We start from the raw sequence: 12,008 nt of genomic DNA, 5'->3' as shown, positions 1-12,008 counted from the left end.
AAGACTCTCGAGAGTCCCTTGGACTGCAAGGAGATCCAACCAGTCCATTCTGAAGGAGATCAGCCCTGGGATTTCTTTGGAAGGAATGATGCTGAAGCTGACACTCCAGTACTTTGGCCACCTCACGCAAAGAGTTGACTTATTGGAAAAGACTCTGATGCTGGGAGGGATTGGGGGCAGAAGAAGGGGATGACAGAGGATGAGATGGCTGGATGGCATCACTGACTTGATGGACGTGAGTCTGAGTGAACTCCCGGAGTTGCTGATGGACAGGGAGGCCTGGTGTGCTACAATTCATGGGGTCACAAAGAATCAGACACGACTGAGCGACTGAACTGAACTGAACTGAGACAGCATATTAAAAAGCAGAGACATTACTTTGCCAACAAAGGTCTGTGTAGTCAAAGCTTTGGTTTTTCCAGTAGTCATGTATGGATGTGAGAGTTTACTATAAAGAAAGTTGAATGCTGAAGACTTGATGCTTTTGAACTATGGTGTTGGATAAGACTCTTAAGAGCCCCTTGGACTGCAAGGATATCCATCCAGTCCATCCTAAAGGAAATCAGTCCTGAATGTTCATTGGAAGGACTGATGCTGAAGCTGAAGCTCCAATACTTTGGCCAACTGATGCAAAGAACTGACTCATTGGACAAGACCCTGATACTGGGAAGGACTAAAGGCAGGAGGAGAAGAAGACAACAAAGGGTGAGATATTTGGATGGCGTCACAGTCTCTATGGACACGAGTTTGAGTAAGCTCTTGGAGTTGGTCGTGGACAGGGAAGCCTGACATGGTATAGTCCATGGGGTCAGAGTTGGACATGATTCATGACTCAGTGACTGAACTGAAATGATGAAAAATAACAGAGGGGGGAGGATGGGTGGGTAGGAAAAGCCCTCAGACTGCAGTGTTGGTCTGACACCTGTGGAGAAAGGGAAGACAACTTGGAAGAAAGAGCTCGAGATGGTGGGATAGGTGTGAGAATGCCAGAAGCCCAAAGGGACCTCTAAGGCAAAGATTGTCCATGGAGGCACCTTGCCTGGAGCAGCAATGAGTACTCTCTATTGAGCTTGAATAATGTGGCTGAAGCTGCCTGAGGACAGCATGTCTTCAGTGACACTATCGCAAGTTCCAAAGGCCCTCCAATCAGAGAAGATCAGTTCAGGCAGGACCTCTCTTAAAGGGTGATTACAGAACTACACCCCCATAGCCACCATACTCTGTACAAGTTTCTTGGTAGTTCAGATCCTTAGTTTCCTTGACTAAGACAATAATATTATAATCAATTCAAGATATTAGCAATTGTTTCATAGACTCTGATGCTGGGAAGGATTGGGGGCAAAAGGAGAAGGGGACAACAGAGGATGAGATGGCTGGATGGCATCACTGACTCAATGGACATGAGTCTCAGTGAACTCCGGGAGTTGGTGATGGACAGGGAGGCCTGGCGTGCTGTGATTCATGGGGTTGCAAAGAGTTGGACACGACTGAGCGACTGATCTGATTTATTAGAAAGCATCTAATAATTGCCTGGTATATAAAAGCATTCTAGAAATATTATTTCTATACAAATAAATATAGGACATTAAACAATACCACTCTCAGTACTTTAAATACTGTTTCTACAGATGTATGCTAGATTTTGGATACAAATGAATGCGCATGCTTTTTCAGAATGTATTATTCTAAGTTTGTACTTGGATCTGCCTGAATTCACTCAGACTAGGGATAACCTTAACCCAGATGCATCAACAAATAAGCATCTATGGCCATCACTAGTACTATGGAACAAATATCATTCTCAAGGGTAATATTACTATTTTACGTTACCACACTTAATTTAAAAATTCTAAACTAAAGTTCATTGCAATAGGATTGCTCAACTCCCGAGTGAATTAAAGCCTGCTAACTTAGCCAAATGAGATAGATCTTTATTTTCCAATCCTTATCTGGATAATTCAGGCAGAAAATAAAACCAAAGAGGAAACACTGAAAGATTGTTTATTTTACAGCTGAGGAGATCAGGGGATGATTAAATTTTAAAACTATTCTGTGTATACAAAGAAAATTATTATGAAAAACATAACAGCCATAGTTTCTCTATCTTCACTAATAATTGAGCAAAGGAAAATTAATGCTTCCATGAGGATTTTTTTTAGATTGTAAGGAAACTTGTCTTAACTTCAGAATTTTTACACTGCACAATAAATCACTTAGGTAGGTAATAAAAGTCTCTTTATATGGATTCTGGTTAATATGTTAATTTATTCATATATATACAAAATTATTATTTAATATTTTTGTATATATTATTTAATATTATTCTAGGATTTATAGTGAAAATAGATAGTAAAAATAAAAGTCTAGATGACAAATAGTGTCCATTCTCTCTACAACTTAAAACCAACATTGGAAAGTAAGTTAGAGTGAAATACAAAAAAAAAGCTGAGTAGGAATTTCAAAACTCTGTCACATTGCAAAAGCAACAAATAAGCTGGCAAAAACTCTCAGAATTAACTTTTTTGGAGTTTTGGAATCAAAGGAAAAACTTACAACAGTCAGGGGAATGTTTCATAAAGAGAAAAATGACTAAATTTTAGTAAGAGAGCTCTCTGGCATTAAATATACCTGATTGCCACCCCTAAGCCCAGTTAGCAGCAGACTTGAGATGTCAACCTGCTTTACTGGTGCAGGTTATTGGTAACCAGAGGGAGAAATACAGAACTGATTGTTTTAACCTTTTGGCTGGGTCTCTGAAGTATCATCTCAAGGGCTTGATGTGTTTTATTATCCACAGAGTTTCCACAGAATGGAGGCAGTTTCCTTCGTTTGTTGAAAGCATTTAAAGGCAAATGTATTAACCATGGCCACTTGGACCAAAGTATAGTAGTTAGGACAAACAACAAGCTTAGGAATGAAGAGGCTAAGAAGAAGAAACATGATGAGGAAGGCCTTTGAAGCCCCCAAATATTCTGGGGATCATAGAAGACCCAAAGCAAATGCTCAAGTCTACATGCAGGCTTAGAAAACACCTGAGAAGAACTTAAGATTTTACCTCTGGCTGAACTTCATGCTGTGTGTGAGCAGGAAGCGAAGGCTAAAATAAAGTTATTAATTTCCTGGCTAGTACTGAAAGAGTGCTCTAACACAGAGCCAATCTGCAAAAATAAAGTCTTTTTTTTTTTTTTTTCTTTTTCATTCCCTTCTCCTCCTTTTTTCTAAAATTTTGGCTGTAAGTGCTTAAGAAAACCTGTGTCAAATCTCTAACTGACTACTAATCAAAAGGAATAAAGATATCAGAGACCAACAAAATAAAGAATTCAGATATATCATTCTTCATTCAGACATATTAAAGTTAGTTCAGAAAAGCAAAGAAAACTACCACAACATTTGTAACAACAAACTATGAGGGAGAGGAAAAATCTGAAAAGAGAGTTACCAAATTATAATATTCAAAATATCTGCCTTTCAACAAAAATTATGAGGCATACATTAAAACCAAAAGCTTCTTTCCATTCAAAAGAAAAATAAAAGTGACCATTATTAAGGAAGCCCTAAAATTGGATTTACCTGACAAATAACTTTAAATAATTGTTCTAAATATGCTAAAAGAGCTAAAGGACACCACGAAAACAACTAAATTAAACCAGAAAAATGATGCCTTTCTAAATGGATAACATCAACTAAGAGACAGAAAATGTTTTACTTACAGCCAAATCAAAATTCTGGAGGTTAAAATTACAATAATTGAAAGCAAAATTTCACTAGAGAAGTAGAAGAGCAATTTTGAACAGACAGAAGAAAGAATCTGTAAATATGAAGATAGATCATTTAAGATTATCCTCTGGGAGGAACAGAAAGAAAACTGAACAAGAAAGGATCTTGGGGACACCATCAAGCATACCAACATACATAAAATGGAGTCTCAGAAGGTGAGAAAAGAAAGTGGTCAAAAGAACACTTGAAGAAACTATAGCTAAAGCTTTTCAAATTTGATGAAACATAAATCTACATATCCAAGAATCTCAACAAATTTCAAGTAGGATAAATTCAAGAGACCAATGCTAAGATACATTGCAAATTGTTGAAAGACAAAGAAAAAAGTGTAAAAGTGGGACAAGAATTCACAGAAGTAAATTGTCTTCTAAAACAGATCCTCAATAATACTAAAAACTGATTCTCATTAGAAACCATAGAGAACAGAGGGCAATAGAATGAAAGAAAAAAATCTTCTAGCCAAAAACTCTATATGTGACAAAACCTTCAAAAGTGAAGAAGAAATTAAGACATTCCCATATAAACAAAAACAGAGGGAGCTCAGCACTAATAAAGCTGTCCTCTGCTGCTGCTACTGCTGCTGCTAAGTCGCGTCAGTCGTGTCCAACTCTGTGCAACCCCACAGACGGCAGCCCACCAGGCTCCTCTGTTCCTAGGATTCTCCAGGAAAGAATACTGGAGTGGGTTGCCGTTTCCTTCTTCTCTAGGAAATGCTAGAGGGAGTCTTCAGACGGTGAGGGAGACTAGAAAGTAATTCAAAGCTATTTAAAGAAATAAATACACTTGTAAATATAACTATATAGGTAAAATATAACCCAACATCACTATATTTTTGGTTTGTGAATCTTCATTTTATTCTATATGATTTAAAAGACAAATTAAAATAATTAATTTTATTTTAATTAAAATAATTAAATAATTAAAATAATTAAATCTATTTGATGAACACACAATGTATTAAACTATAATTTGTGACAATAACAGTATGGTAGGATGGAGTACATAGGAGCAAATTTGTGTATTATTGAAATTGTGTTGGTATTAATTAGAACTAAACTAAATCAAGATATTAACTGTAATCCTGAGTAAAAACTAGGAAAGTAACTTTCACTTTAAAAAGTAAAAAAATCCTATGAATAGACATTTCTCTAAGATAAAATATGTGAAATGTCCAGTAAGCACTTGAAATGGTGCTTAATATCTCATTAGCCATTCAGTTCAATTCAATTCAGTTGCTCAGTCATGTCCGACTCTGTGACCCCATGAATCACAACACGCTAGGCCTCCCTGTCCATCACCAACTCCCGGAGTTCACTCAAACTCATGTGCATCCAGTCAGTGATGACATCCAGCCATCTCATCCTCTATCGTCCCCTTCTCCTCCTGCCCCCAATCCCTCCCAGCATCAGGGTCTTTTCCAATGAGTCAACTCTTCGCATGAGGTGGCAAAAGTATTGGAATTTCAGCTTTAGCATCAGTCCTTCCAATGAACACCCAGGACTGATCTCCTTCAGGATGGACTGGTTGGATCCCCTTGCAGTTCAAGGGACTCTCAAGAGTCTTCTCCAACACCACAGTTCAAAAGCATCAATTCTTCAGTGCTCAGCATTCTTCACAGTTCAACTCTCACATCCATACATGACCACTGGAAAAACCATAGCCTTGACTGGATGGACCTTTGTTGGCAAAGTAATATCTCTGTTTTTTAATGTGCTGTCTAGGTTGGTCATAATTTTCCTTCCAAGGAGTAAGCGTCTTTTAATTTCATGGCTGCAGTCAACATCTGCAGTGATTTTGGAACCCAAACAAATAAAGTCTGACACTGTTTCCACTGTTTCCCCATCTATTTCCCATGAAGTGATGGGCCCAGATGCCATGATCTTCATTTTCTGAATGTTGAGCTTTAAGCCAACTTTTTCACTCTCCTCTTTCACTTTCATCAAGAGGCTTTTTAATTCCTCTTCACTTTCTGCCATTAAGGGTGGTGTCATCTGCGTATCTGAAGTTATTGATATTTCTCCCGGCAATCTTGATTCCAGTTTGTGTTTCTTCCAGTCCAGCGTTTCTCATGATGTACTCTGCATAGAAGTTAAATAAGCAGGGTGACAATATACAGTCTTGACATACTCCTTTTCCTATTTCAAACCAGTCTGTTGTTCCATGTCCAGTTCTAACTGTTGCTTCCTGACCTGCATATAGGTTTCTCAAGTGGCAGGTCAGGTGGTCTGTTATTCCCATCTCTTTCAGAATTTTCCACAATTTTTATTGTGATCCAACAAGAGAGTCTGAAATGCAATACTCGGATGCAATCTCAAAATGACAGAATGATCTCTGTTCGTTTCCAAGGCAAACCATTAGCCATTAGAGAAATGTAAATTAAAACCATGTTATACCACTTAACTCATACTAAGATGGTACTGATAATAGATATTAGAAATAATATTAGAAATAAAAGTAGGGATATTGTTATTGGCCTCAGACAAAAAGTTTGGTTATAAGAGAATATTGTGAACAATTGTATATCAGCAAATTAGATAATCTAGATGAAATGAGCATATTTCTAGAAAAACAAAGCTGCCATAAAAGACTCAAAAGCAAATAGAAAATCTGAATAGATGAAAAACAAGCAAAGAGATTGCATCAATAATCAAAAACTCTTCACACACACACAAAAAAGTCTAGGACAAGAGGGAATCATTGGTTCGGTTCAGTTCAGTTCAACGGTCAGTCATGTCTGACTCTTTGCGACCCCATGAACCACAGCACATCAACATCCCTGTCCATCACCAACTCCCAGAGTTCACTCAGACTCATGTCCATTGAGTCAGTGATGCCATCTAACCATCTCATCTTCTGTCATCCCCTTCTCCTCCTGCCTTCAATCTTTCCCAGCATCAGGGTCTTTTCAAATGAATCAGCTCTTCACATCAGGTGGCCAAAATATTGGAGTTTCAGCTTCAACAGTCCTTCCAAAGAACACCCAGGACTATTCTCCTTTAGGAAGGACTGGTGGGATCTCATTTCAGTCCAAGGGACTCTCAGGAGTCTTTTCCAACACCACAGTTCCAAAGCATTAATTCTTCCGCGCTCAGCTTTCTTTATAGTCCAACTCTCACATCCATACATGACTACTGGAAAAACCATAGCCTTGACTAGATGGACCTTTGTTGACAAAGTAATGTCTCTCTGCTTTTTAATATGCTGTCTAGGTTGGTCATAATTTTCCTTCCAAGGAGGAAGCGTCTTTTAATTTCATGGCTGCAATCAACATCTGCAGTGATTTTTGGAGCCCAGAAAAATAAAGTCAGCCACTGTTTCCACTGGTTCCCCATCTATTTGCCTTGATGTGATGGGACTGGATGCCATGATCTTAGTCTTCTGAATACTGAGCTTTAAGGTAACTTTTTCACTCTCCTCTTTCACTTTCATCAAGAGGCTCTTTAGTTCTTTTTCACTTTCTGCCATAAGGGTGGTGTCATCTGCATATCTGAGGTTATTGATATTTCTCATGGCAATCTTGTTTCTAGCTTGTGCTTCCTCCAGTCCAGCATTTCTCATGATGTACTCTGCATAGAAGTTAAATACGCAGGGTGACAATATACAGCCTTGACATACTCCTTTTCCTATTTCAAACCAGTCTGTTGTTCCAGTTCTAACTGTTGCTTTCTGACCTGCATACAGGTTTCTCAAGAGGCAGGTCAGGTGGTCTGGTTTTCCCATCTCTTTCAGAATTTTCCACAGTTTATTGAGATCCACACAATCAAATGTTTTGGCATAGTCAATAAAGCAGAAATAAATGTTTTTATGGAAATCTCTTGCTTTTTTGATGATCCAAAGGATGTTAGCAATTTGATCTCTGGTTCCTCTGCCTTTTCTAAAACCAGCTTGAACATATTGAAGTTCATGATTCACGTATTGCTAAAGCCTGGCTGGGAGAATTTTGAGCATTACTTTACTAGCATGGGAGATGAGTGCAGTTGTGTGGTAGTTTGAGCATTCTTTGGCATTGCCTTTCTTTGGGATTGGAATAAAAACTGACCTTTTCCAGTCCTGTGGCCACTGCTGAGTTTTCCGAATTTGCTGACATATTGAGTGTGGCACTTCCCAGCATCATCTTTTAGGATTTGAAATAGCTCAATTGGAATTCTGTCACCTCCGCTAGCTTTGTTCGTAATGATACTTCCTAAGGCCCACTTGACTTCACATTCCAGGATGTTTGGCTCTAGGTGAGTGATCACACCATCATGATTTTCTGGGTCATGAAGATCTTTTTTGTATAGTTCTGTGTATTGTTGCCACCTCTTCTTAATATCTTCTGCTTCTGTTAGGTCCATGCCATTTCTGTCCTTTATTGAGCTCATCTTTGCATGAATCATTGCTTGGTTACACCCAATATTTAAAGAAAAATTGATACAGAATTTGCGAGAGTAAGGGACTTTTCCTAACTTGTTTGTGAGGCCAATATTACACTCATACAGAAGGTAGACAAAAATATCACAAGAAACAAAAAACATAGAATGGTACTCCTAATGAATACAAATGCAAAATACTCAACAAGATACTATTAAAGTGAGTCAAGCAGCATATTAAACAATTTATACACCATGACCAGTTGGGATTTATCCCAAGATTGCAAAGTTTATTCAACATGAAAATCAATCCATTGAATATATGACATTAATAGAAAGGACAAAAACCACATGATTATGTCAATTGATGCAGCAAAGCAACTGAAAATAATCCAGCACCCATAAGGATCTATCATAATATGTAAGGCATATTTAAAACTCAACAACAAAAAGACAAACAATTCCATTTTAAAAAGTGAAAAAATGTTATGACTAGACATTGCTCTAAAAAAAATATGTGAAATGTCCAGTAGGCACTTGAAATAGTGCTTAATATCATCAGCCATTAGAAAAATGTAAATTAAAACCATGAGCTATCACTCCACTCACACAAAGATGGTGATAGTAAAAATACAGAAATAAAAATATAAAATAACAAGTTTTGTCTAACATGCGGAGAAATTGAAATTCTCACCCACTGCTGGTAGGAATTTAAAATGGCATGGCCTCTATGGAGAACTGGAGATTCTTCAAAAGTTAAACATATTATTACAGTAAAACCTGCAATTCTCCTCCTCATAGTATATTCAAAAGAATTTAAAACACATTCAAACAAAAACTTTTACACAAATGTTCATAGCAACCCTGTTCAAGAGTCTAAAAGGTGAAAAGAACTCAAATGTCCATTAGCTGATGAATGGATAAACAAAATATAGCATATTCATATGTTAGAATATTTTCAACCATGAAGAGGAATTAAACAATTATGTATGCTACCACATGAATGGACCTCTAAATACGCTAACTGAAAAAAGGCAGACACAAAAGGCCAAATGTTATGAGATTCCATGTATATGGTGTATCTAGAAAAGACAGATAAATAGAGACAGAAGGCAGACTAGTTGTTGCCAGAGGCTAAGTTAGTGGGAAACGAGGAGTGACCGTTTAATAGTTGCTGAGTTCTGGAGGTGGGGAGAAATGGAGAGTCACTAACTGGGTAAGGAATTTCTTTCAGAGTGATGAAAATATTCTGAAACTAGATGGTGGAGAAGTGGTACAACATTATAAATGCACTAAAAGCCACTGAATCGTGTACTTTGAAATGGTGACTTTTTTAAAGATTTTTTTTTTTTTTTTTGATGTGGACCATTTTTAGTCTTAATTGAGTTTGTTACAATATTGCTTCTCTGTTTTATGTTTTGGTTTTTTGGCTATGAGTCATGTGGTATCTCAGCTCCCCAACCAGGGATCAAACCCATACCCCTTACATTAAAAGACCAAGTCTTAACCTCTGGACCTCCAAGGGAGTCCTAGTGAATTTTATTTCAAGGTGAAAAAGTATAAATTAATGGCAGCACAAACTGATTCTATAATAGATGTCCTGTGCTGCTGCTGCTAAGTCACTTCAGTCGAGTCCGACTCTGTGCGACCCCATAGACGGCAGCCCACCAGGCTCCCCCGTCCCTGGGATTCTCCAGGCAAGAACACTGGAGTGGGTTGCCATTTCCTTCTCCAATGCGTGAAAGTGAAAAGTAAAAGTGAAGTGGCTCAGTCGTGTCCGACTCTACGTGACCCCATGGACTGTAGCCCACCAGGCTCCTCCGCCCATGGGATTTTCCAGGCAAGAGTACTGGAGTGGGGTGCCATTGCCTTCTCCGATAGTGGTATATAATTCCTACCAAAGAAGCTAGCATGAAACCATCTTTAAAAATGTGTAGTCAGAGTTCCATGAACTTTAGAAGGGGAAAAAATTATTAGAAGAATCAAATATTCCTCTAGACTTTGAAAAAGCTGATGGGGGATGTAGCTAAGTGAAGTTTGAGTGGGCCTCCAGGAAGGGGGATATTCCCCTGCATGGGGTGATTTAGCTCCACTAGGACCTGAAAGGAGAATCAATTTCTGAAACATAAATGGCAAAATTTAACTTAAAAGTCAAATGTAGCCATAGGAAAAAAGTTGTTTGGTGCACACAGTTATCTAAAAATGGGAAAAATCTTAAAATCTGGATTTCGAACTTCTCTTAAAAATAAAAAAAATAAAATAAAAAATAACAATGGACTATTTTTACACATTACAAATTGATTATAGAAATGTAATAATGGATCTTTTACAAGGAGCCTGAAAACACTCAGCTACATTGCTTACTTTCTAGGCATTTAAATTTGAAACACAAAATTAAAAATTTTCATTTCTCTTGGCTTTTATAGAATTATAATTTTAAAATAAATTTGCTAAGAATGGCCTTTCCATGAACCTTAAGGATCTTAGATAATCACTTCAAAATTTTGAGTCATTGTGTATCCCATAGAACCCAAGCTACTCTGTGTTATAGGCATCCAGTTTTAATTTTAGAGTCAAGCCATCTAACTCTTCTTATGAGATGAGCAGATTTATTCTCTCATAATCTCATTTTAGGACTTTATAGACCAAATAGGATCCATGTCCTAGGAAATGTTAATGTGGAAAGGATTTATTCAGAAATATGAATTTCCTCTGTTTAAAAAACAGAATTTAAAGGAAAGATATCTTTTTTCAATCAGTTTTATAATAGAACCCCAGCATATTTTTCCACCTTCAAAATATCCCAGTTCTATATATTTGTAGCTGGATATATTTTTGTTCTGACACAGCTGGAAAAAGCTTCAATTTAGCAATTTAGATTTAACAAACAATTTGTGCATAATATGGCCCATTTGCTTTTGGTGTTGTTTCATCATGATTTTAGAGCCAAAAATATTGCACTATAAAAATCAGCAATTGAGTGTGTGCAATGACTCTGATGAACTGGATTTTCAATGGTGTTTTGTTTAAAATATTATCCAGTCTGCTTAGAATGTATAATTTCAAAAATGTCATGGCTTAAAAGGTAAGATGGCCCTCACTGTGTCTAATTTCCATTACAAATCAAGAGGACACAAGCTGTGAGATCACATACAGCCTATGTGAAAAGAACTTAACCCTCCGACCCACCTAGCTCTCCTCCATCCTTCAGAACACTGAACCAAGGCTGTGCCTGATAAATTTATATTTTAAGATCGTAAGTCTAGATTTTATTCAAAATTCTTGAATGTGAAGCAAATTATACTGTACCCTCCAATATGCCTGCCCTGTATATATAAAAGAAAGAGCAAGACTCAATTGCCCTAAAATGAAGCAGTGTGGACTTTTGCAGGATTTCTGGTGTGATCAATGACTACAAAGAAGATTTATCTTGTTCAAGTTCAGTTCATTACTAGTAGAGATTATAAGACACACACACATGTGTGAGGAAAAGTAGTCTCAGAATCAAGAGGTCCTGCCTAGAGCTTCTGGTGGATATTTTGAGATTAAAAAACCATGTGCTTTTGGAGCACTTGCTTTCTTGCTCTTAGGATGAGTGTTCTGGTGCTTCCTTGATTATTGCCCTGCCTGATATAATAAAGAAGCTGTGTGTGCACTGTCCTGTAATTCACTCAAAGCTAAACTCCAGGGTAAATGTATTTACACTGATTTTACACTTTATGGAACAAGATTTTTCCTTTCATTCATCTATCCATTTATCTATCCACCCTTTCATCCATCAATTGTCATGTTCTAAGCTTCTACTGTGTACTGGACTAAGTTGTTGAGCAAGTGAAGCTATTAAATAAAGTCCTGGTAAGTGCCTTCTGAGGATTTACAAAA

Source organism: Bos grunniens, chromosome 9, assembly GCF_055505025.1.
Source record: "Bos grunniens cultivar Pamir isolate PY7600 chromosome 9, Bosgru_T2T1.0, whole genome shotgun sequence".
NCBI classification, from domain to species: Eukaryota; Metazoa; Chordata; class Mammalia; order Artiodactyla; family Bovidae; genus Bos; species Bos grunniens.
The sequence above is the reverse complement of the archived record's forward strand: the minus strand, read 5'-3'. Positions refer to the sequence as shown.